This window comes from Pristiophorus japonicus, chromosome 25, assembly GCF_044704955.1.
Source record: "Pristiophorus japonicus isolate sPriJap1 chromosome 25, sPriJap1.hap1, whole genome shotgun sequence".
Classification (NCBI taxonomy): Eukaryota; Metazoa; Chordata; class Chondrichthyes; family Pristiophoridae; genus Pristiophorus; species Pristiophorus japonicus.
The window spans coordinates 10279873-10305888 of record NC_092001.1 but is presented as its reverse complement, the minus strand read 5'-3'; the positions used below and the strand labels follow the sequence as shown (position 1 = coordinate 10305888).

General features: G+C 44.6%; 19 non-coding genes across 19 annotated transcripts; all 19 read right to left on the bottom strand.

Annotated features, from left to right (window-relative positions):
* Window positions 1–174: 174 nt before the first annotated feature.
* Window positions 175–252, bottom strand: trnaf-gaa (transfer RNA phenylalanine (anticodon GAA)). Its single transcript has one exon. It is a non-coding gene; the product is annotated as a tRNA-Phe (tRNA).
* A 1197-nt stretch (window positions 253–1449) lies between these two features.
* On the bottom strand, window positions 1450–1521 carry trnae-cuc (transfer RNA glutamic acid (anticodon CUC)). Its single transcript has one exon. It is a non-coding gene; the product is annotated as a tRNA-Glu (tRNA).
* A 915-nt stretch (window positions 1522–2436) lies between these two features.
* Window positions 2437–2514, bottom strand: trnaf-gaa (transfer RNA phenylalanine (anticodon GAA)). The gene has a single exon. It is a non-coding gene; the product is annotated as a tRNA-Phe (tRNA).
* A 1197-nt stretch (window positions 2515–3711) lies between these two features.
* trnae-cuc (transfer RNA glutamic acid (anticodon CUC)) lies at window positions 3712–3783 on the bottom strand. The gene has a single exon. It is a non-coding gene; the product is annotated as a tRNA-Glu (tRNA).
* A 915-nt stretch (window positions 3784–4698) lies between these two features.
* Window positions 4699–4776, bottom strand: trnaf-gaa (transfer RNA phenylalanine (anticodon GAA)). The gene has a single exon. It is a non-coding gene; the product is annotated as a tRNA-Phe (tRNA).
* Window positions 4777–5973: 1197 nt separating this feature from the next.
* Window positions 5974–6045, bottom strand: trnae-cuc (transfer RNA glutamic acid (anticodon CUC)). The gene has a single exon. It is a non-coding gene; the product is annotated as a tRNA-Glu (tRNA).
* A 915-nt stretch (window positions 6046–6960) lies between these two features.
* On the bottom strand, window positions 6961–7038 carry trnaf-gaa (transfer RNA phenylalanine (anticodon GAA)). The gene has a single exon. It is a non-coding gene; the product is annotated as a tRNA-Phe (tRNA).
* A 1197-nt stretch (window positions 7039–8235) lies between these two features.
* Window positions 8236–8307, bottom strand: trnae-cuc (transfer RNA glutamic acid (anticodon CUC)). Its single transcript has one exon. It is a non-coding gene; the product is annotated as a tRNA-Glu (tRNA).
* A 2178-nt stretch (window positions 8308–10485) lies between these two features.
* Window positions 10486–10557, bottom strand: trnae-cuc (transfer RNA glutamic acid (anticodon CUC)). Its single transcript has one exon. It is a non-coding gene; the product is annotated as a tRNA-Glu (tRNA).
* A 2178-nt stretch (window positions 10558–12735) lies between these two features.
* On the bottom strand, window positions 12736–12807 carry trnae-cuc (transfer RNA glutamic acid (anticodon CUC)). The gene has a single exon. It is a non-coding gene; the product is annotated as a tRNA-Glu (tRNA).
* A 2178-nt stretch (window positions 12808–14985) lies between these two features.
* On the bottom strand, window positions 14986–15057 carry trnae-cuc (transfer RNA glutamic acid (anticodon CUC)). The gene has a single exon. It is a non-coding gene; the product is annotated as a tRNA-Glu (tRNA).
* A 915-nt stretch (window positions 15058–15972) lies between these two features.
* On the bottom strand, window positions 15973–16050 carry trnaf-gaa (transfer RNA phenylalanine (anticodon GAA)). Its single transcript has one exon. It is a non-coding gene; the product is annotated as a tRNA-Phe (tRNA).
* A 1197-nt stretch (window positions 16051–17247) lies between these two features.
* Window positions 17248–17319, bottom strand: trnae-cuc (transfer RNA glutamic acid (anticodon CUC)). Its single transcript has one exon. It is a non-coding gene; the product is annotated as a tRNA-Glu (tRNA).
* Window positions 17320–18234: 915 nt separating this feature from the next.
* trnaf-gaa (transfer RNA phenylalanine (anticodon GAA)) lies at window positions 18235–18312 on the bottom strand. Its single transcript has one exon. It is a non-coding gene; the product is annotated as a tRNA-Phe (tRNA).
* A 1197-nt stretch (window positions 18313–19509) lies between these two features.
* Window positions 19510–19581, bottom strand: trnae-cuc (transfer RNA glutamic acid (anticodon CUC)). Its single transcript has one exon. It is a non-coding gene; the product is annotated as a tRNA-Glu (tRNA).
* A 915-nt stretch (window positions 19582–20496) lies between these two features.
* On the bottom strand, window positions 20497–20574 carry trnaf-gaa (transfer RNA phenylalanine (anticodon GAA)). Its single transcript has one exon. It is a non-coding gene; the product is annotated as a tRNA-Phe (tRNA).
* A 1197-nt stretch (window positions 20575–21771) lies between these two features.
* On the bottom strand, window positions 21772–21843 carry trnae-cuc (transfer RNA glutamic acid (anticodon CUC)). The gene has a single exon. It is a non-coding gene; the product is annotated as a tRNA-Glu (tRNA).
* Window positions 21844–24021: 2178 nt separating this feature from the next.
* trnae-cuc (transfer RNA glutamic acid (anticodon CUC)) lies at window positions 24022–24093 on the bottom strand. Its single transcript has one exon. It is a non-coding gene; the product is annotated as a tRNA-Glu (tRNA).
* A 915-nt stretch (window positions 24094–25008) lies between these two features.
* Window positions 25009–25086, bottom strand: trnaf-gaa (transfer RNA phenylalanine (anticodon GAA)). Its single transcript has one exon. It is a non-coding gene; the product is annotated as a tRNA-Phe (tRNA).
* Between the last annotated feature and the right edge of the window lie 930 nt (window positions 25087–26016).

Below are 26016 nucleotides of genomic sequence, written 5' to 3'. Positions count from 1 at the left end.
CAAAACTGGGCAGAGTATAAATAGAAAGTAACAGAAAAAGAGCGCCGAATCTAAAAAAAATCATGTCGAAAATTAGTATCACGCAACCGCTGAACAGCTCTTCCCTCAAGCACTGTCTCGATATCAAACCAGCTTCTCCCCTTAAAATGAAGAAAACGCAAAATCACCAGATATTGCCGAAACCCGGGATTGAACCAGGGACCTTTAAATCTTCAGTCTAACGCTCTCCCAACTGAGCCATTTCTTCCCGACAGAAAACGAAGCAAAACTTTCTCACACCTTTTTGAAAGAAAACTTAAACCCCGAAAGGAATTGCCCCGCACACTCAGTCCTCATTTCTGGGCAATGAGCTCCGGATGTGTTCATGTAATGTATAATGATATTGAAAATCTTAATGCTCATGTTAACTTATCATTGCCCACGATCCAGGCACTCTCTGATTCCGGTATTGTGCACGTTGCTAAGTTGAAAATATGCATTTTTCCGCACTGGCAATGAATTGACTGATAGCCGCGCTGTGATCAGCTCGGTTTGTTAGGGTGATGCCGCGCATGAACGTACATGGAAGAATAATGATCATTGTGATTGTTCTCACACTGCACTTAAATGTTGGCAAACCGTAAAGTGTCAAACAGCAATTGTCGTTCCATATGTTCATTTAATGTTCTGCTGAAGTGTTCATAAAGACACAAAGTTTGCACACCAGGCTAGATCTCACAGTGCTGAAGACACAGTGAAATATACTGGAGAGTTTATAACTGTTTCAGAACATAACATGTCAGCAAAATTCCGTGTTCTGTTCTCGGCACTGATGCGTTGTGAAAGGGAGACGGGCCAAAGTCCTATTGAGCCGCACTGACCCCGAGCCAAGGTGAAATTAAAGCAGGTTCAGTTCTTAGCATTGATATGATGAAGAGAGATAACAGTCGCGAATCAACGTTAGTGATGGTGAATCTCGGTTAGATCAAAAACTCCATGAATTCTCTGCTGGGAAATTCAGATCTTGGAAATCGCCTGTGAACGCTAAACATTGATATGCAGTGAGCCAATGTTCAATATAGAAGGGGCCCAGGCCAAATGAATGCTCAAGGATAAGTTATCAGTGCCCATGGTCCAGGCATTCCCTGATTCCAGTCTTGCACACGTTGCGAAGTTTAAAATGCTGAATATTTCCACAGTGGCAATGCATTGATTGATGATAAGCCCGAGTGCTGTGGCGCAAATAGGTACCTGGAAGACTAAAGATAGCCATGATTGGCAAAATTTACGTTGTCTATCAGCAATTGGAGTTCCACTTGTTGAGCGAGATCTTGTCATTTAGTGCAGATTTTAAAACAGAAGTGTCTGTTGTATCACGACACGCTGCTGATGGTTGGGGCGACAACAGCGAGGTGAGCTGCAAGCTTGTTCAGGAACATCATTGCATTTCGAAGCAACGCAAATACAATGTTCCCTGACCGGGAATCGAACCCGGGCCGCGGCGGTGAGAGCGCCGAATCCTAACCACTAGACCACCAGGGAAGCTGCTGCAAACGTCTGTGCCAGCAAGCAGACCAACCCAGTCTTTCCTCCTTGCTGTTTCGAAATTCTCATCACATTCGCGCCAGGGAAAACTGTTCGCAGCAAATGGCAGTTGTTGTGGAGAACACCAAAGACATGTCCGCGCAATCGCAGCGTTAAGTGCGGCTAGGCTTCCACTGAAATCCATTTCATTCTCTCCTTTTTCCGGGAATTTTCACTCTCGGTACCGTGTGAACATTTCATTTTGTGCTTTTGTCCTGAACTTCAGCCTTTTGCCCAGCTCCAGGCGACAGAACCGTTCTGTCTGCCTGTTCTGCTTATAACCATTGACGGAAACAGGTCTCCAGTTCAGGGGTTATCAGCAAAGCAAGAAACACGTATAAACAGAAAGTTGTGCTCTGCACACCGTCGGCAAAGAAGCAATGGCTGTTATTCCAAATAATTCCCATCCCTTGGGATTCCGTGTGGATTTGTTTCGTTATGAAGATTTGATTGTAAAAGTTACTAAAAACCGAATAAAAAGTATGAAAAATTGGGATGGCCCATATGGGGATCGGGCCCGCGCTCTTGGCTTTATTAATACCACGCCCTAAACGACCGATTTAACCGGCAACAAAATGCCCCAGGGCTGCGTGAAAGCCCAGCCTAGATGATTTTGTATCCGGCACACACTGGGTGATAGAGTTACTGCATAAGAATTGAACACATCGCATCGCTTAAACATTGTTCACTCTTCATATACAAAACTGGGCAGAGTATAAATAGAAAGTAACAGAAAAAGAGCGCCGAATCTAAAAAAAATCATGTCGAAAATTAGTATCACGCAACCGCTGAACAGCTCTTCCCTCAAGCACTGTCTCGATATCAAACCAGCTTCTCCCCTTAAAATGAAGAAAACGCAAAATCACCAGATATTGCCGAAACCCGGGATTGAACCAGGGACCTTTAAATCTTCAGTCTAACGCTCTCCCAACTGAGCTATTTCTTCCCGACAGAAAACGAAGCAAAACTTTCTCACACCTTTTTGAAAGAAAACTTAAACCCCGGAAGGAATTGCCCCGCACACTCAGTCCTCATTTCTGGGCAATGAGCTCCGGATGTGTTCATGTAATGTATAATGATATTGAAAATCTTAATGCTCATGTTAACTTATCATTGCCCACGATCCAGGCACTCTCTGATTCCGGTATTGTGCACGTTGCTAAGTTGAAAATATGCATTTTTCCGCACTGGCAATGAATTGACTGATAGCCGCGCTGTGATCAGCTCGGTTTGTTAGGGTGATGCCGCGCATGAACGTACATGGAAGAATAATGATCATTGTGATTGTTCTCACACTGCACTTAAATGTTGGCAAACCGTAAAGTGTCAAACAGCAATTGTCGTTCCATATGTTCATTTAATGTTCTGCTGAAGTGTTCATAAAGACACAAAGTTTGCACACCAGGCTAGATCTCACAGTGCTGAAGACACAGTGAAATATACTGGAGAGTTTATAACTGTTTCAGAACATAACATGTCAGCAAAATTCCGTGTTCTGTTCTCGGCACTGATGCGTTGTGAAAGGGAGACGGGCCAAAGTCCTATTGAGCCGCACTGACCCCGAGCCAAGGTGAAATTAAAGCAGGTTCAGTTCTTAGCATTGATATGATGAAGAGAGATAACAGTCGCGAATCAACGTTAGTGATGGTGAATCTCGGTTAGATCAAAAACTCCATGAATTCTCTGCCGGGAAATTCAGATCTTGGAAATCGCCTGTGAACGCTAAACATTGATATGCAGTGAGCCAATGTTCAATATAGAAGGGGCCCAGGCCAAATGAATGCTCAAGGATAAGTTATCAGTGCCCATGGTCCAGGCATTCCCTGATTCCAGTCTTGCACACGTTGCGAAGTTTAAAATGCTGAATATTTCCACAGTGGCAATGCATTGATTGATGATAAGCCCGAGTGCTGTGGCGCAAATAGGTACCTGGAAGACTAAAGATAGCCATGATTGGCAAAATTTACGTTGTCTATCAGCAATTGGAGTTCCACTTGTTGAGCGAGATCTTGTCATTTAGTGCAGATTTTAAAACAGAAGTGTCTGTTGTATCACGACACGCTGCTGATGGTTGGGGCGACAACAGCGAGGTGAGCTGCAAGCTTGTTCAGGAACATCATTGCATTTCGAAGCACCGCAAATACAATGTTCCCTGACCGGGAATCGAACCCGGGCCGCGGCGGTGAGAGCGCCGAATCCTAACCACTAGACCACCAGGGAAGCTGCTGCAAACGTCTGTGCCAGCAAGCAGACCAACCCAGTCTTTCCTCCTTGCTGTTTCGAAATTCTCATCACATTCGCGCCAGGGAAAACTGTTCGCAGCAAATGGCAGTTGTTGTGGAGAACACCAAAGACATGTCCGCGCAATCGCAGCTTTAAGTGCGGCTAGGCTTCCACTGAAATCCATTTCATTTTCTCCTTTTTCCGGGAATTTTCACTCTCGGTACCGTGTGAACATTTCATTTTGTGCTTTTGTCCTGAACTTCAGCCTTTTGCCCAACTCCAGGCGACAGAACCGTTCTGTCTGCCTGTTCTGCTTATAACCATTGACGGAAACAGGTCTCCAGTTCAGGGGTTATCAGCAAAGCAAGAAACACGTATAAACAGAAAGTTGTGCTCTGCACACCGTCGGCAAAGAAGCAATGGCTGTTATTCCAAATAATTCCCATCCCTTGGGATTCCGTGTGGATTTGTTTCGTTATGAAGATTTGATTGTAAAAGTTACTAAAAACCGAATAAAAAGTATGAAAAATTGGGATGGCCCATATGGGGATCGGGCCCGCGCTCTTGGCTTTATTAATACCACGCCCTAAACGACCGATTTAACCGGCAACAAAATGCCCCAGGGCTGCGTGAAAGCCCAGCCTAGATGATTTTGTATCCGGCACACACTGGGTGATAGAGTTACTGCATAAGAATTGAACACATCGCATCGCTTAAACATTGTTCACTCTTCATATACAAAACTGGGCAGAGTATAAATAGAAAGTAACAGAAAAAGAGCGCCGAATCTAAAAAAAATCATGTCGAAAATTAGTATCACGCAACCGCTGAACAGCTCTTCCCTCAAGCACTGTCTCGATATCAAACCAGCTTCTCCCCTTAAAATGAAGAAAACGCAAAATCACCAGATATTGCCGAAACCCGGGATTGAACCAGGGACCTTTAAATCTTCAGTCTAACGCTCTCCCAACTGAGCTATTTCTTCCCGACAGAAAACGAAGCAAAACTTTCTCACACCTTTTTGAAAGAAAACTTAAACCCCGGAAGGAATTGCCCCGCACACTCAGTCCTCATTTCTGGGCAATGAGCTCCGGATGTGTTCATGTAATGTATAATGATATTGAAAATCTTAATGCTCATGTTAACTTTTCATTGCCCACGATCCAGGCACTCTCTGATTCCGGTATTGTGCACGTTGCTAAGTTGAAAATATGCATTTTTCCGCACTGGCAATGAATTGACTGATAGCCGGGCTGTGATCAGCTCGGTTTGTTAGGGTGATGCCGCGCATGAACGTACATGGAAGAATAATGATCATTGTGATTGTTCTCACACTGCACTTAAATGTTGGCAAACCGTAAAGTGTCAAACAGCAATTGTCGTTCCATATGTTCATTTAATGTTCTGCTGAAGTGTTCATAAAGACACAAAGTTTGCACACCAGGCTAGATCTCACAGTGCTGAAGACACAGTGAAATATACTGGAGAGTTTATAACTGTTTCAGAACATAACATGTCAGCAAAATTCCGTGTTCTGTTCTCGGCACTGATGCGTTGTGAAAGGGAGACGGGCCAAAGTCCTATTGAGCCGCACTGACCCCGAGCCAAGGTGAAATTAAAGCAGGTTCAGTTCTTAGCATTGATATGATGAAGAGAGATAACAGTCGCGAATCAACGTTAGTGATGGTGAATCTCGGTTAGATCAAAAACTCCATGAATTCTCTGCCGGGAAATTCAGATCTTGGAAATCGCCTGTGAACGCTAAACATTGATATGCAGTGAGCCAATGTTCAATATAGAAGGGGCCCAGGCCAAATGAATGCTCAAGGATAAGTTATCAGTGCCCATGGTCCAGGCATTCCCTGATTCCAGTCTTGCACACGTTGCGAAGTTTAAAATGCTGAATATTTCCACAGTGGCAATGCATTGATTGATGATAAGCCCGAGTGCTGTGGCGCAAATAGGTACCTGGAAGACTAAAGATAGCCATGATTGGCAAAATTTACGTTGTCTATCAGCAATTGGAGTTCCACTTGTTGAGCGAGATCTTGTCATTTAGTGCAGATTTTAAAACAGAAGTGTCTGTTGTATCACGACACGCTGCTGATGGTTGGGGCGACAACAGCGAGGTGAGCTGCAAGCTTGTTCAGGAACATCATTGCATTTCGAAGCACCGCAAATACAATGTTCCCTGACCGGGAATCGAACCCGGGCCGCGGCGGTGAGAGCGCCGAATCCTAACCACTAGACCACCAGGGAAGCTGCTGCAAACGTCTGTGCCAGCAAGCAGACCAACCCAGTCTTTCCTCCTTGCTGTTTCGAAATTCTCATCACATTCGCGCCAGGGAAAACTGTTCGCAGCAAATGGCAGTTGTTGTGGAGAACACCAAAGACATGTCCGCGCAATCGCAGCGTTAAGTGCGGCTAGGCTTCCACTGAAATCCATTTCATTCTCTCCTTTTTCCGGGAATTTTCACTCTCGGTACCGTGTGAACATTTCATTTTGTGCTTTTGTCCTGAACTTCAGCCTTTTGCCCAACTCCAGGCGACAGAACCGTTCTGTCTGCCTGTTCTGCTTATAACCATTGACGGAAACAGGTCTCCAGTTCAGGGGTTATCAGCAAAGCAAGAAACACGTATAAACAGAAAGTTGTGCTCTGCACACCGTCGGCAAAGAAGCAATGGCTGTTATTCCAAATAATTCCCATCCCTTGGGATTCCGTGTGGATTTGTTTCGTTATGAAGATTTGATTGTAAAAGTTACTAAAAACCGAATAAAAAGTATGAAAAATTGGGATGGCCCATATGGGGATCGGGCCCGCGCTCTTGGCTTTATTAATACCACGCCCTAAACGACCGATTTAACCGGCAACAAAATGCCCCAGGGCTGCGTGAAAGCCCAGCCTAGATGATTTTGTATCCGGCACACACTGGGTGATAGAGTTACTGCATAAGAATTGAACACATCGCATCGCTTAAACATTGTTCACTCTTCATATACAAAACTGGGCAGAGTATAAATAGAAAGTAACAGAAAAAGAGCGCCGAATCTAAAAAAAATCATGTCGAAAATTAGTATCACGCAACCGCTGAACAGCTCTTCCCTCAAGCACTGTCTCGATATCAAACCAGCTTCTCCCCTTAAAATGAAGAAAACGCAAAATCACCAGATATTGCCGAAACCCGGGATTGAACCAGGGACCTTTAAATCTTCAGTCTAACGCTCTCCCAACTGAGCTATTTCTTCCCGACAGAAAACGAAGCAAAACTTTCTCACACCTTTTTGAAAGAAAACTTAAACCCCGGAAGGAATTGCCCCGCACACTCAGTCCTCATTTCTGGGCAATGAGCTCCGGATGTGTTCATGTAATGTATAATGATATTGAAAATCTTAATGCTCATGTTAACTTTTCATTGCCCACGATCCAGGCACTCTCTGATTCCGGTATTGTGCACGTTGCTAAGTTGAAAATATGCATTTTTCCGCACTGGCAATGAATTGACTGATAGCCGGGCTGTGATCAGCTCGGTTTGTTAGGGTGATGCCGCGCATGAACGTACATGGAAGAATAATGATCATTGTGATTGTTCTCACACTGCACTTAAATGTTGGCAAACCGTAAAGTGTCAAACAGCAATTGTCGTTCCATATGTTCATTTAATGTTCTGCTGAAGTGTTCATAAAGACACAAAGTTTGCACACCAGGCTAGATCTCACAGTGCTGAAGACACAGTGAAATATACTGGAGAGTTTATAACTGTTTCAGAACATAACATGTCAGCAAAATTCCGTGTTCTGTTCTCGGCACTGATGCGTTGTGAAAGGGAGACGGGCCAAAGTCCTATTGAGCCGCACTGACCCCGAGCCAAGGTGAAATTAAAGCAGGTTCAGTTCTTAGCATTGATATGATGAAGAGGGATAACAGTCGCGAATCAACGTTAGTGATGGTGAATCTCGGTTAGATCAAAAACTCCATGAATTCTCTGCCGGGAAATTCAGATCTTGGAAATCGCCTGTGAACGCTAAACATTGATATGCAGTGAGCCAATGTTCAATATAGAAGGGGCCCAGGCCAAATGAATGCTCAAGGATAAGTTATCAGTGCCCATGGTCCAGGCATTCCCTGATTCCAGTCTTGCACACGTTGCGAAGTTTAAAATGCTGAATATTTCCACAGTGGCAATGCATTGATTGATGATAAGCCCGAGTGCTGTGGCGCAAATAGGTACCTGGAAGACTAAAGATAGCCATGATTGGCAAAATTTACGTTGTCTATCAGCAATTGGAGTTCCACTTGTTGAGCGAGATCTTGTCATTTAGTGCAGATTTTAAAACAGAAGTGTCTGTTGTATCACGACACGCTGCTGATGGTTGGGGCGACAACAGCGAGGTGAGCTGCAAGCTTGTTCAGGAACATCATTGCATTTCGAAGCACCGCAAATACAATGTTCCCTGACCGGGAATCGAACCCGGGCCGCGGCGGTGAGAGCGCCGAATCCTAACCACTAGACCACCAGGGAAGCTGCTGCAAACGTCTGTGCCAGCAAGCAGACCAACCCAGTCTTTCCTCCTTGCTGTTTCGAAATTCTCATCACATTCGCGCCAGGGAAAACTGTTCGCAGCAAATGGCAGTTGTTGTGGAGAACACCAAAGACATGTCCGCGCAATCGCAGCGTTAAGTGCGGCTAGGCTTCCACTGAAATCCATTTCATTCTCTCCTTTTTCCGGGAATTTTCACTCTCGGTACCGTGTGAACATTTCATTTTGTGCTTTTGTCCTGAACTTCAGCCTTTTGCCCAACTCCAGGCGACAGAACCGTTCTGTCTGCCTGTTCTGCTTATAACCATTGACGGAAACAGGTCTCCAGTTCAGGGGTTATCAGCAAAGCAAGAAACACGTATAAACAGAAAGTTGTGCTCTGCACACCGTCGGCAAAGAAGCAATGGCTGTTATTCCAAATAATTCCCATCCCTTGGGATTCCGTGTGGATTTGTTTCGTTATGAAGATTTGATTGTAAAAGTTACTAAAAACCGAATAAAAAGTATGAAAAATTGGGATGGCCCATATGGGGATCGGGCCCGCGCTCTTGGCTTTATTAATACCACGCCCTAAACAACCGATTTAACCGGCAACAAAATGCCCCAGGGCTGCGTGAAAGCCCAGCCTAGATGATTTTGTATCCGGCACACACTGGGTGATAGAGTTACTGCATAAGAATTGAACACATCGCATCGCTTAAACATTGTTCACTCTTCATATACAAAACTGGGCAGAGTATAAATAGAAAGTAACAGAAAAAGAGCGCCGAATCTAAAAAAAATCATGTCGAAAATTAGTATCACGCAACCGCTGAACAGCTCTTCCCTCAAGCACTGTCTCGATATCAAACCAGCTTCTCCCCTTAAAATGAAGAAAACGCAAAATCACCAGATATTGCCGAAACCCGGGACCTTTAAATCTTCAGTCTAACGCTCTCCCAACTGAGCTATTTCTTCCCGACAGAAAACGAAGCAAAACTTTCTCACACCTTTTTGAAAGAAAACTTAAACCCCGGAAGGAATTGCCCCGCACACTCAGTCCTCATTTCTGGGCAATGAGCTCCGGATGTGTTCATGTAATGTATAATGATATTGAAAATCTTAATGCTCATGTTAACTTATCATTGCCCACGATCCAGGCACTCTCTGATTCCGGTATTGTGCACGGTGCTAAGTTGAAAATATGCATTTTTCCGCACTGGCAATGAATTGACTGATAGCCGCGCTGTGATCAGCTCGGTTTGTTAGGGTGATGCCGCGCATGAACGTACATGGAAGAATAATGATCATTGTGATTGTTCTCACACTGCACTTAAATGTTGGCAAACCGTAAAGTGTCAAACAGCAATTGTCGTTCCATATGTTCATTTAATGTTCTGCTGAAGTGTTCATAAAGACACAAAGTTTGCACACCAGGCTAGATCTCACAGTGCTGAAGACACAGTGAAATATACTGGAGAGTTTATAACTGTTTCAGAACATAACATGTCAGCAAAATTCCGTGTTCTGTTCTCGGCACTGATGCGTTGTGAAAGGGAGACGGGCCAAAGTCCTATTGAGCCGCACTGACCCCGAGCCAAGGTGAAATTAAAGCAGGTTCAGTTCTTAGCATTGATATGATGAAGAGAGATAACAGTCGCGAATCAACATTAGTGATGGTGAATCTCGGTTAGATCAAAAACTCCATGAATTCTCTGCCGGGAAATTCAGATCTTGGAAATCGCCTGTGAACGCTAAACATTGATATGCAGTGAGCCAATGTTCAATATAGAAGGGGCCCAGGCCAAATGAATGCTCAAGGATAAGTTATCAGTGCCCATGGTCCAGGCATTCCCTGATTCCAGTCTTGCACACGTTGCGAAGTTTAAAATGCTGAATATTTCCACAGTGGCAATGCATTGATTGATGATAAGCCCGAGTGCTGTGGCGCAAATAGGTACCTGGAAGACTAAAGATAGCCATGATTGGCAAAATTTACGTTGTCTATCAGCAATTGGAGTTCCACTTGTTGAGCGAGATCTTGTCATTTAGTGCAGATTTTAAAACAGAAGTGTCTGTTGTATCACGACACGCTGCTGATGGTTGGGGCGACAACAGCGAGGTGAGCTGCAAGCTTGTTCAGGAACATCATTGCATTTCGAAGCACCGCAAATACAATGTTCCCTGACCGGGAATCGAACCCGGGCCGCGGCGGTGAGAGCGCCGAATCCTAACCACTAGACCACCAGGGAAGCTGCTGCAAACGTCTGTGCCAGCAAGCAGACCAACCCAGTCTTTCCTCCTTGCTGTTTCGAAATTCTCATCACATTCGCGCCAGGGAAAACTGTTCGCAGCAAATGGCAGTTGTTGTGGAGAACACCAAAGACATGTCCGCGCAATCGCAGCGTTAAGTGCGGCTAGGCTTCCACTGAAATCCATTTCATTCTCTCCTTTTTCCGGGAATTTTCACTCTCGGTACCGTGTGAACATTTCATTTTGTGCTTTTGTCCTGAACTTCAGCCTTTTGCCCAACTCCAGGCGACAGAACCGTTCTGTCTGCCTGTTCTGCTTATAACCATTGACGGAAACAGGTCTCCAGTTCAGGGGTTATCAGCAAAGCAAGAAACACGTATAAACAGAAAGTTGTGCTCTGCACACCGTCGGCAAAGAAGCAATGGCTGTTATTCCAAATAATTCCCATCCCTTGGGATTCCGTGTGGATTTGTTTCGTTATGAAGATTTGATTGTAAAAGTTACTAAAAACCGAATAAAAAGTATGAAAAATTGGGATGGCCCATATGGGGATCGGGCCCGCGCTCTTGGCTTTATTAATACCACGCCCTAAACAACCGATTTAACCGGCAACAAAATGCCCCAGGGCTGCGTGAAAGCCCAGCCTAGATGATTTTGTATCCGGCACACACTGGGTGATAGAGTTACTGCATAAGAATTGAACACATCGCATCGCTTAAACATTGTTCACTCTTCATATACAAAACTGGGCAGAGTATAAATAGAAAGTAACAGAAAAAGAGCGCCGAATCTAAAAAAAATCATGTCGAAAATTAGTATCACGCAACCGCTGAACAGCTCTTCCCTCAAGCACTGTCTCGATATCAAACCAGCTTCTCCCCTTAAAATGAAGAAAACGCAAAATCACCAGATATTGCCGAAACCCGGGACCTTTAAATCTTCAGTCTAACGCTCTCCCAACTGAGCTATTTCTTCCCGACAGAAAACGAAGCAAAACTTTCTCACACCTTTTTGAAAGAAAACTTAAACCCCGGAAGGAATTGCCCCGCACACTCAGTCCTCATTTCTGGGCAATGAGCTCCGGATGTGTTCATGTAATGTATAATGATATTGAAAATCTTAATGCTCATGTTAACTTATCATTGCCCACGATCCAGGCACTCTCTGATTCCGGTATTGTGCACGGTGCTAAGTTGAAAATATGCATTTTTCCGCACTGGCAATGAATTGACTGATAGCCGCGCTGTGATCAGCTCGGTTTGTTAGGGTGATGCCGCGCATGAACGTACATGGAAGAATAATGATCATTGTGATTGTTCTCACACTGCACTTAAATGTTGGCAAACCGTAAAGTGTCAAACAGCAATTGTCGTTCCATATGTTCATTTAATGTTCTGCTGAAGTGTTCATAAAGACACAAAGTTTGCACACCAGGCTAGATCTCACAGTGCTGAAGACACAGTGAAATATACTGGAGAGTTTATAACTGTTTCAGAACATAACATGTCAGCAAAATTCCGTGTTCTGTTCTCGGCACTGATGCGTTGTGAAAGGGAGACGGGCCAAAGTCCTATTGAGCCGCACTGACCCCGAGCCAAGGTGAAATTAAAGCAGGTTCAGTTCTTAGCATTGATATGATGAAGAGAGATAACAGTCGCGAATCAACATTAGTGATGGTGAATCTCGGTTAGATCAAAAACTCCATGAATTCTCTGCCGGGAAATTCAGATCTTGGAAATCGCCTGTGAACGCTAAACATTGATATGCAGTGAGCCAATGTTCAATATAGAAGGGGCCCAGGCCAAATGAATGCTCAAGGATAAGTTATCAGTGCCCATGGTCCAGGCATTCCCTGATTCCAGTCTTGCACACGTTGCGAAGTTTAAAATGCTGAATATTTCCACAGTGGCAATGCATTGATTGATGATAAGCCCGAGTGCTGTGGCGCAAATAGGTACCTGGAAGACTAAAGATAGCCATGATTGGCAAAATTTACGTTGTCTATCAGCAATTGGAGTTCCACTTGTTGAGCGAGATCTTGTCATTTAGTGCAGATTTTAAAACAGAAGTGTCTGTTGTATCACGACACGCTGCTGATGGTTGGGGCGACAACAGCGAGGTGAGCTGCAAGTTTGTTCAGGAACATCATTGCATTTCGAAGCACCGCAAATACAATGTTCCCTGACCGGGAATCGAACCCGGGCCGCGGCGGTGAGAGCGCCGAATCCTAACCACTAGACCACCAGGGAAGCTGCTGCAAACGTCTGTGCCAGCAAGCAGACCAACCCAGTCTTTCCTCCTTGCTGTTTCGAAATTCTCATCACATTCGCGCCAGGGAAAACTGTTCGCAGCAAATGGCAGTTGTTGTGGAGAACACCAAAGACATGTCCGCGCAATCGCAGCGTTAAGTGCGGCTAGGCTTCCACTGAAATCCATTTCATTCTCTCCTTTTTCCGGGAATTTTCACTCTCGGTACCGTGTGAACATTTCATTTTGTGCTTTTGTCCTGAACTTCAGCCTTTTGCCCAACTCCAGGCGACAGAACCGTTCTGTCTGCCTGTTCTGCTTATAACCATTGACGGAAACAGGTCTCCAGTTCAGGGGTTATCAGCAAAGCAAGAAACACGTATAAACAGAAAGTTGTGCTCTGCACACCGTCGGCAAAGAAGCAATGGCTGTTATTCCAAATAATTCCCATCCCTTGGGATTCCGTGTGGATTTGTTTCGTTATGAAGATTTGATTGTAAAAGTTACTAAAAACCGAATAAAAAGTATGAAAAATTGGGATGGCCCATATGGGGATCGGGCCCGCGCTCTTGGCTTTATTAATACCACGCCCTAAACAACCGATTTAACCGGCAACAAAATGCCCCAGGGCTGCGTGAAAGCCCAGCCTAGATGATTTTGTATCCGGCACACACTGGGTGATAGAGTTACTGCATAAGAATTGAACACATCGCATCGCTTAAACATTGTTCACTCTTCATATACAAAACTGGGCAGAGTATAAATAGAAAGTAACAGAAAAAGAGCGCCGAATCTAAAAAAAATCATGTCGAAAATTAGTATCACGCAACCGCTGAACAGCTCTTCCCTCAAGCACTGTCTCGATATCAAACCAGCTTCTCCCCTTAAAATGAAGAAAACGCAAAATCACCAGATATTGCCGAAACCCGGGACCTTTAAATCTTCAGTCTAACGCTCTCCCAACTGAGCTATTTCTTCCCGACAGAAAACGAAGCAAAACTTTCTCACACCTTTTTGAAAGAAAACTTAAACCCCGGAAGGAATTGCCCCGCACACTCAGTCCTCATTTCTGGGCAATGAGCTCCGGATGTGTTCATGTAATGTATAATGATATTGAAAATCTTAATGCTCATGTTAACTTATCATTGCCCACGATCCAGGCACTCTCTGATTCCGGTATTGTGCACGGTGCTAAGTTGAAAATATGCATTTTTCCGCACTGGCAATGAATTGACTGATAGCCGCGCTGTGATCAGCTCGGTTTGTTAGGGTGATGCCGCGCATGAACGTACATGGAAGAATAATGATCATTGTGATTGTTCTCACACTGCACTTAAATGTTGGCAAACCGTAAAGTGTCAAACAGCAATTGTCGTTCCATATGTTCATTTAATGTTCTGCTGAAGTGTTCATAAAGACACAAAGTTTGCACACCAGGCTAGATCTCACAGTGCTGAAGACACAGTGAAATATACTGGAGAGTTTATAACTGTTTCAGAACATAACATGTCAGCAAAATTCCGTGTTCTGTTCTCGGCACTGATGCGTTGTGAAAGGGAGACGGGCCAAAGTCCTATTGAGCCGCACTGACCCCGAGCCAAGGTGAAATTAAAGCAGGTTCAGTTCTTAGCATTGATATGATGAAGAGAGATAACAGTCGCGAATCAACATTAGTGATGGTGAATCTCGGTTAGATCAAAAACTCCATGAATTCTCTGCCGGGAAATTCAGATCTTGGAAATCGCCTGTGAACGCTAAACATTGATATGCAGTGAGCCAATGTTCAATATAGAAGGGGCCCAGGCCAAATGAATGCTCAAGGATAAGTTATCAGTGCCCATGGTCCAGGCATTCCCTGATTCCAGTCTTGCACACGTTGCGAAGTTTAAAATGCTGAATATTTCCACAGTGGCAATGCATTGATTGATGATAAGCCCGAGTGCTGTGGCGCAAATAGGTACCTGGAAGACTAAAGATAGCCATGATTGGCAAAATTTACGTTGTCTATCAGCAATTGGAGTTCCACTTGTTGAGCGAGATCTTGTCATTTAGTGCAGATTTTAAAACAGAAGTGTCTGTTGTATCACGACACGCTGCTGATGGTTGGGGCGACAACAGCGAGGTGAGCTGCAAGTTTGTTCAGGAACATCATTGCATTTCGAAGCACCGCAAATACAATGTTCCCTGACCGGGAATCGAACCCGGGCCGCGGCGGTGAGAGCGCCGAATCCTAACCACTAGACCACCAGGGAAGCTGCTGCAAACGTCTGTGCCAGCAAGCAGACCAACCCAGTCTTTCCTCCTTGCTGTTTCGAAATTCTCATCACATTCGCGCCAGGGAAAACTGTTCGCAGCAAATGGCAGTTGTTGTGGAGAACACCAAAGACATGTCCGCGCAATCGCAGCGTTAAGTGCGGCTAGGCTTCCACTGAAATCCATTTCATTCTCTCCTTTTTCCGGGAATTTTCACTCTCGGTACCGTGTGAACATTTCATTTTGTGCTTTTGTCCTGAACTTCAGCCTTTTGCCCAACTCCAGGCGACAGAACCGTTCTGTCTGCCTGTTCTGCTTATAACCATTGACGGAAACAGGTCTCCAGTTCAGGGGTTATCAGCAAAGCAAGAAACACGTATAAACAGAAAGTTGTGCTCTGCACACCGTCGGCAAAGAAGCAATGGCTGTTATTCCAAATAATTCCCATCCCTTGGGATTCCGTGTGGATTTGTTTCGTTATGAAGATTTGATTGTAAAAGTTACTAAAAACCGAATAAAAAGTATGAAAAATTGGGATGGCCCATATGGGGATCGGGCCCGCGCTCTTGGCTTTATTAATACCACGCCCTAAACGACCGATTTAACCGGCAACAAAATGCCCCAGGGCTGCGTGAAAGCCCAGCCTAGATGATTTTGTATCCGGCACACACTGGGTGATAGAGTTACTGCATAAGAATTGAACACATCGCATCGCTTAAACATTGTTCACTCTTCATATACAAAACTGGGCAGAGTATAAATAGAAAGTAACAGAAAAAGAGCGCCGAATCTAAAAAAAATCATGTCGAAAATTAGTATCACGCAACCGCTGAACAGCTCTTCCCTCAAGCACTGTCTCGATATCAAACCAGCTTCTCCCCTTAAAATGAAGAAAACGCAAAATCACCAGATATTGCCGAAACCCGGGATTGAACCAGGGACCTTTAAATCTTCAGTCTAACGCTCTCCCAACTGAGCTATTTCTTCCCGACAGAAAACGAAGCAAAACTTTCTCACACCTTTTTGAAAGAAAACTTAAACCCCGGAAGGAATTGCCCCGCACACTCAGTCCTCATTTCTGGGCAATGAGCTCCGGATGTGTTCATGTAATGTATAATGATATTGAAAATCTTAATGCTCATGTTAACTTATCATTGCCCACGATCCAGGCACTCTCTGATTCCGGTATTGTGCACGTTGCTAAGTTGAAAATATGCATTTTTCCGCACTGGCAATGAATTGACTGATAGCCGCGCTGTGATAAGCTCGGTTTGTTAGGGTGATGCCGCGCATGAACGTACATGGAAGAATAATGATCATTGTGATTGTTCTCAAACTGCACTTAAATGTTGGCAAACCGTAAAGTGTCAAACAGCAATTGTCGTTCCATATGTTCATTTAATGTTCTGCTGAAGTGTTCATAAAGACACAAAGTTTGCACACCAGGCTAGATCTCACAGTGCTGAAGACACAGTGAAATATACTGGAGAGTTTATAACTGTTTCAGAACATAACATGTCAGCAAAATTCCGTGTTCTGTTCTCGGCACTGATGCGTTGTGAAAGGGAGACGGGCCAAAGTCCTATTGAGCCGCACTGACCCCGAGCCAAGGTGAAATTAAAGCAGGTTCAGTTCTTAGCATTGATATGATGAAGAGAGATAACAGTCGCGAATCAACGTTAGTGATGGTGAATCTCGGTTAGATCAAAAACTCCATGAATTCTCTGCTGGGAAATTCAGATCTTGGAAATCGCCTGTGAACGCTAAACATTGATATGCAGTGAGCCAATGTTCAATATAGAAGGGGCCCAGGCCAAATGAATGCTCAAGGATAAGTTATCAGTGCCCATGGTCCAGGCATTCCCTGATTCCAGTCTTGCACACGTTGCGAAGTTTAAAATGCTGAATATTTCCACAGTGGCAATGCATTGATTGATGATAAGCCCGAGTGCTGTGGCGCAAATAGGTACCTGGAAGACTAAAGATAGCCATGATTGGCAAAATTTACGTTGTCTATCAGCAATTGGAGTTCCACTTGTTGAGCGAGATCTTGTCATTTAGTGCAGATTTTAAAACAGAAGTGTCTGTTGTATCACGACACGCTGCTGATGGTTGGGGCGACAACAGCGAGGTGAGCTGCAAGCTTGTTCAGGAACATCATTGCATTTCGAAGCACCGCAAATACAATGTTCCCTGACCGGGAATCGAACCCGGGCCGCGGCGGTGAGAGCGCCGAATCCTAACCACTAGACCACCAGGGAAGCTGCTGCAAACGTCTGTGCCAGCAAGCAGACCAACCCAGTCTTTCCTCCTTGCTGTTTCGAAATTCTCATCACATTCGCGCCAGGGAAAACTGTTCGCAGCAAATGGCAGTTGTTGTGGAGAACACCAAAGACATGTCCGCGCAATCGCAGCGTTAAGTGCGGCTAGGCTTCCACTGAAATCCATTTCATTCTCTCCTTTTTCCGGGAATTTTCACTCTCGGTACCGTGTGAACATTTCATTTTGTGCTTTTGTCCTGAACTTCAGCCTTTTGCCCAGCTCCAGGCGACAGAACCGTTCTGTCTGCCTGTTCTGCTTATAACCATTGACGGAAACAGGTCTCCAGTTCAGGGGTTATCAGCAAAGCAAGAAACACGTATAAACAGAAAGTTGTGCTCTGCACACCGTCGGCAAAGAAGCAATGGCTGTTATTCCAAATAATTCCCATCCCTTGGGATTCCGTGTGGATTTGTTTCGTTATGAAGATTTGATTGTAAAAGTTACTAAAAACCGAATAAAAAGTATGAAAAATTGGGATGGCCCATATGGGGATCGGGCCCGCGCTCTTGGCTTTATTAATACCACGCCCTAAACGACCGATTTAACCGGCAACAAAATGCCCCAGGGCTGCGTGAAAGCCCAGCCTAGATGATTTTGTATCCGGCACACACTGGGTGATAGAGTTACTGCATAAGAATTGAACACATCGCATCGCTTAAACATTGTTCACTCTTCATATACAAAACTGGGCAGAGTATAAATAGAAAGTAACAGAAAAAGAGCGCCGAATCTAAAAAAAATCATGTCGAAAATTAGTATCACGCAACCGCTGAACAGCTCTTCCCTCAAGCACTGTCTCGATATCAAACCAGCTTCTCCCCTTAAAATGAAGAAAACGCAAAATCACCAGATATTGCCGAAACCCGGGATTGAACCAGGGACCTTTAAATCTTCAGTCTAACGCTCTCCCAACTGAGCCATTTCTTCCCGACAGAAAACGAAGCAAAACTTTCTCACACCTTTTTGAAAGAAAACTTAAACCCCGAAAGGAATTGCCCCGCACACTCAGTCCTCATTTCTGGGCAATGAGCTCCGGATGTGTTCATGTAATGTATAATGATATTGAAAATCTTAATGCTCATGTTAACTTATCATTGCCCACGATCCAGGCACTCTCTGATTCCGGTATTGTGCACGTTGCTAAGTTGAAAATATGCATTTTTCCGCACTGGCAATGAATTGACTGATAGCCGCGCTGTGATCAGCTCGGTTTGTTAGGGTGATGCCGCGCATGAACATACATGGAAGAATAATGATCATTGTGATTGTTCTCACACTGCACTTAAATGTTGGCAAACCGTAAAGTGTCAAACAGCAATTGTCGTTCCATATGTTCATTTAATGTTCTGCTGAAGTGTTCATAAAGACACAAAGTTTGCACACCAGGCTAGATCTCACAGTGCTGAAGACACAGTGAAATATACTGGAGAGTTTATAACTGTTTCAGAACATAACATGTCAGCAAAATTCCGTGTTCTGTTCTCGGCACTGATGCGTTGTGAAAGGGAGACGGGCCAAAGTCCTATTGAGCCGCACTGACCCCGAGCCAAGGTGAAATTAAAGCAGGTTCAGTTCTTAGCATTGATATGATGAAGAGAGATAACAGTCGCGAATCAACGTTAGTGATGGTGAATCTCGGTTAGATCAAAAACTCCATGAATTCTCTGCTGGGAAATTCAGATCTTGGAAATCGCCTGTGAACGCTAAACATTGATATGCAGTGAGCCAATGTTCAATATAGAAGGGGCCCAGGCCAAATGAATGCTCAAGGATAAGTTATCAGTGCCCATGGTCCAGGCATTCCCTGATTCCAGTCTTGCACACGTTGCGAAGTTTAAAATGCTGAATATTTCCACAGTGGCAATGCATTGATTGATGATAAGCCCGAGTGCTGTGGCGCAAATAGGTACCTGGAAGACTAAAGATAGCCATGATTGGCAAAATTTACGTTGTCTATCAGCAATTGGAGTTCCACTTGTTGAGCGAGATCTTGTCATTTAGTGCAGATTTTAAAACAGAAGTGTCTGTTGTATCACGACACGCTGCTGATGGTTGGGGCGACAACAGCGAGGTGAGCTGCAAGCTTGTTCAGGAACATCATTGCATTTCGAAGCAACGCAAATACAATGTTCCCTGACCGGGAATCGAACCCGGGCCGCGGCGGTGAGAGCGCCGAATCCTAACCACTAGACCACCAGGGAAGCTGCTGCAAACGTCTGTGCCAGCAAGCAGACCAACCCAGTCTTTCCTCCTTGCTGTTTCGAAATTCTCATCACATTCGCGCCAGGGAAAACTGTTCGCAGCAAATGGCAGTTGTTGTGGAGAACACCAAAGACATGTCCGCGCAATCGCAGCGTTAAGTGCGGCTAGGCTTCCACTGAAATCCATTTCATTCTCTCCTTTTTCCGGGAATTTTCACTCTCGGTACCGTGTGAACATTTCATTTTGTGCTTTTGTCCTGAACTTCAGCCTTTTGCCCAGCTCCAGGCGACAGAACCGTTCTGTCTGCCTGTTCTGCTTTTAACCATTGACGGAAACAGGTCTCCAGTTCAGGGGTTATCAGCAAAGCAAGAAACACGTATAAACAGAAAGTTGTGCTCTGCACACCGTCGGCAAAGAAGCAATGGCTGTTATTCCAAATAATTCCCATCCCTTGGGATTCCGTGTGGATTTGTTTCGTTATGAAGATTTGATTGTAAAAGTTACTAAAAACCGAATAAAAAGTATGAAAAATTGGGATGGCCCATATGGGGATCGGGCCCGCGCTCTTGGCTTTATTAATACCACGCCCTAAACGACCGATTTAACCGGCAACAAAATGCCCCAGGGCTGCGTGAAAGCCCAGCCTAGATGATTTTGTATCCGGCACACACTGGGTGATAGAGTTACTGCATAAGAATTGAACACATCGCATCGCTTAAACATTGTTCACTCTTCATATACAAAACTGGGCAGAGTATAAATAGAAAGTAACAGAAAAAGAGCGCCGAATCTAAAAAAAATCATGTCGAAAATTAGTATCACGCAACCGCTGAACAGCTCTTCCCTCAAGCACTGTCTCGATATCAAACCAGCTTCTCCCCTTAAAATGAAGAAAACGCAAAATCACCAGATATTGCCGAAACCCGGGATTGAACCAGGGACCTTTAAATCTTCAGTCTAACGCTCTCCCAACTGAGCTATTTCTTCCCGACAGAAAACGAAGCAAAACTTTCTCACACCTTTTTGAAAGAAAACTTAAACCCCGGAAGGAATTGCCCCGCACACTCAGTCCTCATTTCTGGGCAATGAGCTCCGGATGTGTTCATGTAATGTATAATGATATTGAAAATCTTAATGCTCATGTTAACTTTTCATTGCCCACGATCCAGGCACTCTCTGATTCCGGTATTGTGCACGTTGCTAAGTTGAAAATATGCATTTTTCCGCACTGGCAATGAATTGACTGATAGCCGGGCTGTGATCAGCTCGGTTTGTTAGGGTGATGCCGCGCATGAACGTACATGGAAGAATAATGATCATTGTGATTGTTCTCACACTGCACTTAAATGTTGGCAAACCGTAAAGTTTCAAACAGCAATTGTCGTTCCATATGTTCATTTAATGTTCTGCTGAAGTGTTCATAAAGACACAAAGTTTGCACACCAGGCTAGATCTCACAGTGCTGAAGACACAGTGAAATATACTGGAGAGTTTATAACTGTTTCAGAACATAACATGTCAGCAAAATTCCGTGTTCTGTTCTCGGCACTGATGCGTTGTGAAAGGGAGACGGGCCAAAGTCCTATTGAGCCGCACTGACCCCGAGCCAAGGTGAAATTAAAGCAGGTTCAGTTCTTAGCATTGATATGATGAAGAGAGATAACAGTCGCGAATCAACGTTAGTGATGGTGAATCTCGGTTAGATCAAAAACTCCATGAATTCTCTGCCGGGAAATTCAGATCTTGGAAATCGCCTGTGAACGCTAAACATTGATATGCAGTGAGCCAATGTTCAATATAGAAGGGGCCCAGGCCAAATGAATGCTCAAGGATAAGTTATCAGTGCCCATGGTCCAGGCATTCCCTGATTCCAGTCTTGCACACGTTGCGAAGTTTAAAATGCTGAATATTTCCACAGTGGCAATGCATTGATTGATGATAAGCCCGAGTGCTGTGGCGCAAATAGGTACCTGGAAGACTAAAGATAGCCATGATTGGCAAAATTTACGTTGTCTATCAGCAATTGGAGTTCCACTTGTTGAGCGAGATCTTGTCATTTAGTGCAGATTTTAAAACAGAAGTGTCTGTTGTATCACGACACGCTGCTGATGGTTGGGGCGACAACAGCGAGGTGAGCTGCAAGCTTGTTCAGGAACATCATTGCATTTCGAAGCACCGCAAATACAATGTTCCCTGACCGGGAATCGAACCCGGGCCGCGGCGGTGAGAGCGCCGAATCCTAACCACTAGACCACCAGGGAAGCTGCTGCAAACGTCTGTGCCAGCAAGCAGACCAACCCAGTCTTTCCTCCTTGCTGTTTCGAAATTCTCATCACATTCGCGCCAGGGAAAACTGTTCGCAGCAAATGGCAGTTGCTGTGGAGAACACCAAAGACATGTCCGCGCAATCGCAGCTTTAAGTGCGGCTAGGCTTCCACTGAAATCCATTTCATTCTCTCCTTTTTCCGGGAATTTTCACTCTCGGTACCGTGTGAACATTTCATTTTGTGCTTTTGTCCTGAACTTCAGCCTTTTGCCCAACTCCAGGCGACAGAACCGTTCTGTCTGCCTGTTCTGCTTATAACCATTGACGGAAACAGGTCTCCAGTTCAGGGGTTATCAGCAAAGCAAGAAACACGTATAAACAGAAAGTTGTGCTCTGCACACCGTCGGCAAAGAAGCAATGGCTGTTATTCCAAATAATTCCCATCCCTTGGGATTCCGTGTGGATTTGTTTCGTTATGAAGATTTGATTGTAAAAGTTACTAAAAACCGAATAAAAAGTATGAAAAATTGGGATGGCCCATATGGGGATCGGGCCCGCGCTCTTGGCTTTATTAATACCACGCCCTAAACGACCGATTTAACCGGCAACAAAATGCCCCAGGGCTGCGTGAAAGCCCAGCCTAGATGATTTTGTATCCGGCACACACTGGGTGATAGAGTTACTGCATAAGAATTGAACACATCGCATCGCTTAAACATTGTTCACTCTTCATATACAAAACTGGGCAGAGTATAAATAGAAAGTAACAGAAAAAGAGCGCCGAATCTAAAAAAAATCATGTCGAAAATTAGTATCACGCAACCGCTGAACAGCTCTTCCCTCAAGCACTGTCTCGATATCAAACCAGCTTCTCCCCTTAAAATGAAGAAAACGCAAAATCACCAGATATTGCCGAAACCCGGGACCTTTAAATCTTCAGTCTAACGCTCTCCCAACTGAGCTATTTCTTCCCGACAGAAAACGAAGCAAAACTTTCTCACACCTTTTTGAAAGAAAACTTAAACCCCGGAAGGAATTGCCCCGCACACTCAGTCCTCATTTCTGGGCAATGAGCTCCGGATGTGTTCATGTAATGTATAATGATATTGAAAATCTTAATGCTCATGTTAACTTATCATTGCCCACGATCCAGGCACTCTCTGATTCCGGTATTGTGCACGGTGCTAAGTTGAAAATATGCATTTTTCCGCACTGGCAATGAATTGACTGAGAGCCGCGCTGTGATCAGCTCGGTTTGTTAGGGTGATGCCGCGCATGAACGTACATGGAAGAATAATGATCATTGTGATTGTTCTCACACTGCACTTAAATGTTGGCAAACCGTAAAGTGTCAAACAGCAATTGTCGTTCCATATGTTCATTTAATGTTCTGCTGAAGTGTTCATAAAGACACAAAGTTTGCACACCAGGCTAGATCTCACAGTGCTGAAGACACAGTGAAATATACTGGAGAGTTTATAACTGTTTCAGAACATAACATGTCAGCAAAATTCCGTGTTCTGTTCTCGGCACTGATGCGTTGTGAAAGGGAGACGGGCCAAAGTCCTATTGAGCCGCACTGACCCCGAGCCAAGGTGAAATTAAAGCAGGTTCAGTTCTTAGCATTGATATGATGAAGAGAGATAACAGTCGCGAATCAACGTTAGTGATGGTGAATCTCGGTTAGATCAAAAACTCCATGAATTCTCTGCTGGGAAATTCAGATCTTGGAAATCGCCTGTGAACGCTAAACATTGATATGCAGTGAGCCAATGTTCAATATAGAAGGGGCCCAGGCCAAATGAATGCTCAAGGATAAGTTATCAGTGCCCATGGTCCAGGCATTCCCTGATTCCAGTCTTGCACACGTTGCGAAGTTTAAAATGCTGAATATTTCCACAGTGGCAATGCATTGATTGATGATAAGCCCGAGTGCTGTGGCGCAAATAGGTACCTGGAAGACTAAAGATAGCCATGATTGGCAAAATTTACGTTGTCTATCAGCAATTGGAGTTCCACTTGTTGAGCGAGATCTTGTCATTTAGTGCAGATTTTAAAACAGAAGTGTCTGTTGTATCACGACACGCTGCTGATGGTTGGGGCGACAACAGCGAGGTGAGCTGCAAGCTTGTTCAGGAACATCATTGCATTTCGAAGCAACGCAAATACAATGTTCCCTGACCGGGAATCGAACCCGGGCCGCGGCGGTGAGAGCGCCGAATCCTAACCACTAGACCACCAGGGAAGCTGCTGCAAACGTCTGTGCCAGCAAGCAGACCAACCCAGTCTTTCCTCCTTGCTGTTTCGAAATTCTCATCACATTCGCGCCAGGGAAAACTGTTCGCAGCAAATGGCAGTTGTTGTGGAGAACACCAAAGACATGTCCGCGCAATCGCAGCGTTAAGTGCGGCTAGGCTTCCACTGAAATCCATTTCATTCTCTCCTTTTTCCGGGAATTTTCACTCTCGGTACCGTGTGAACATTTCATTTTGTGCTTTTGTCCTGAACTTCAGCCTTTTGCCCAGCTCCAGGCGACAGAACCGTTCTGTCTGCCTGTTCTGCTTATAACCATTGACGGAAACAGGTCTCCAGTTCAGGGGTTATCAGCAAAGCAAGAAACACGTATAAACAGAAAGTTGTGCTCTGCACACCGTCGGCAAAGAAGCAATGGCTGTTATTCCAAATAATTCCCATCCCTTGGGATTCCGTGTGGATTTGTTTCGTTATGAAGATTTGATTGTAAAAGTTACTAAAAACCGAATAAAAAGTATGAAAAATTGGGATGGCCCATATGGGGATCGGGCCCGCGCTCTTGGCTTTATTAATACCACGCCCTAAACGACCGATTTAACCGGCAACAAAATGCCCCAGGGCTGCGTGAAAGCCCAGCCTAGATGATTTTGTATCCGGCACACACTGGGTGATAGAGTTACTGCATAAGAATTGAACACATCGCATCGCTTAAACATTGTTCACTCTTCATATACAAAACTGGGCAGAGTATAAATAGAAAGTAACAGAAAAAGAGCGCCGAATCTAAAAAAAATCATGTCGAAAATTAGTATCACGCAACCGCTGAACAGCTCTTCCCTCAAGCACTGTCTCGATATCAAACCAGCTTCTCCCCTTAAAATGAAGAAAACGCAAAATCACCAGATATTGCCGAAACCCGGGATTGAACCAGGGACCTTTAAATCTTCAGTCTAACGCTCTCCCAACTGAGCTATTTCTTCCCGACAGAAAACGAAGCAAAACTTTCTCACACCTTTTTGAAAGAAAACTTAAACCCCGGAAGGAATTGCCCCGCACACTCAGTCCTCATTTCTGGGCAATGAGCTCCGGATGTGTTCATGTAATGTATAATGATATTGAAAATCTTAATGCTCATGTTAACTTATCATTGCCCACGATCCAGGCACTCTCTGATTCCGGTATTGTGCACGTTGCTAAGTTGAAAATATGCATTTTTCCGCACTGGCAATGAATTGACTGATAGCCGCGCTGTGATCAGCTCGGTTTGTTAGGGTGATGCCGCGCATGAACGTACATGGAAGAATAATGATCATTGTGATTGTTCTCACACTGCACTTAAATGTTGGCAAACCGTAAAGTGTCAAACAGCAATTGTCGTTCCATATGTTCATTTAATGTTCTGCTGAAGTGTTCATAAAGACACAAAGTTTGCACACCAGGCTAGATCTCACAGTGCTGAAGACACAGTGAAATATACTGGAGAGTTTATAACTGTTTCAGAACATAACATGTCAGCAAAATTCCGTGTTCTGTTCTCGGCACTGATGCGTTGTGAAAGGGAGACGGGCCAAAGTCCTATTGAGCCGCACTGACCCCGAGCCAAGGTGAAATTAAAGCAGGTTCAGTTCTTAGCATTGATATGATGAAGAGAGATAACAGTCGCGAATCAACGTTAGTGATGGTGAATCTCGGTTAGATCAAAAACTCCATGAATTCTCTGCCGGGAAATTCAGATCTTGGAAATCGCCTGTGAACGCTAAACATTGATATGCAGTGAGCCAATGTTCAATATAGAAGGGGCCCAGGCCAAATGAATGCTCAAGGATAAGTTATCAGTGCCCATGGTCCAGGCATTCCCTGATTCCAGTCTTGCACACGTTGCGAAGTTTAAAATGCTGAATATTTCCACAGTGGC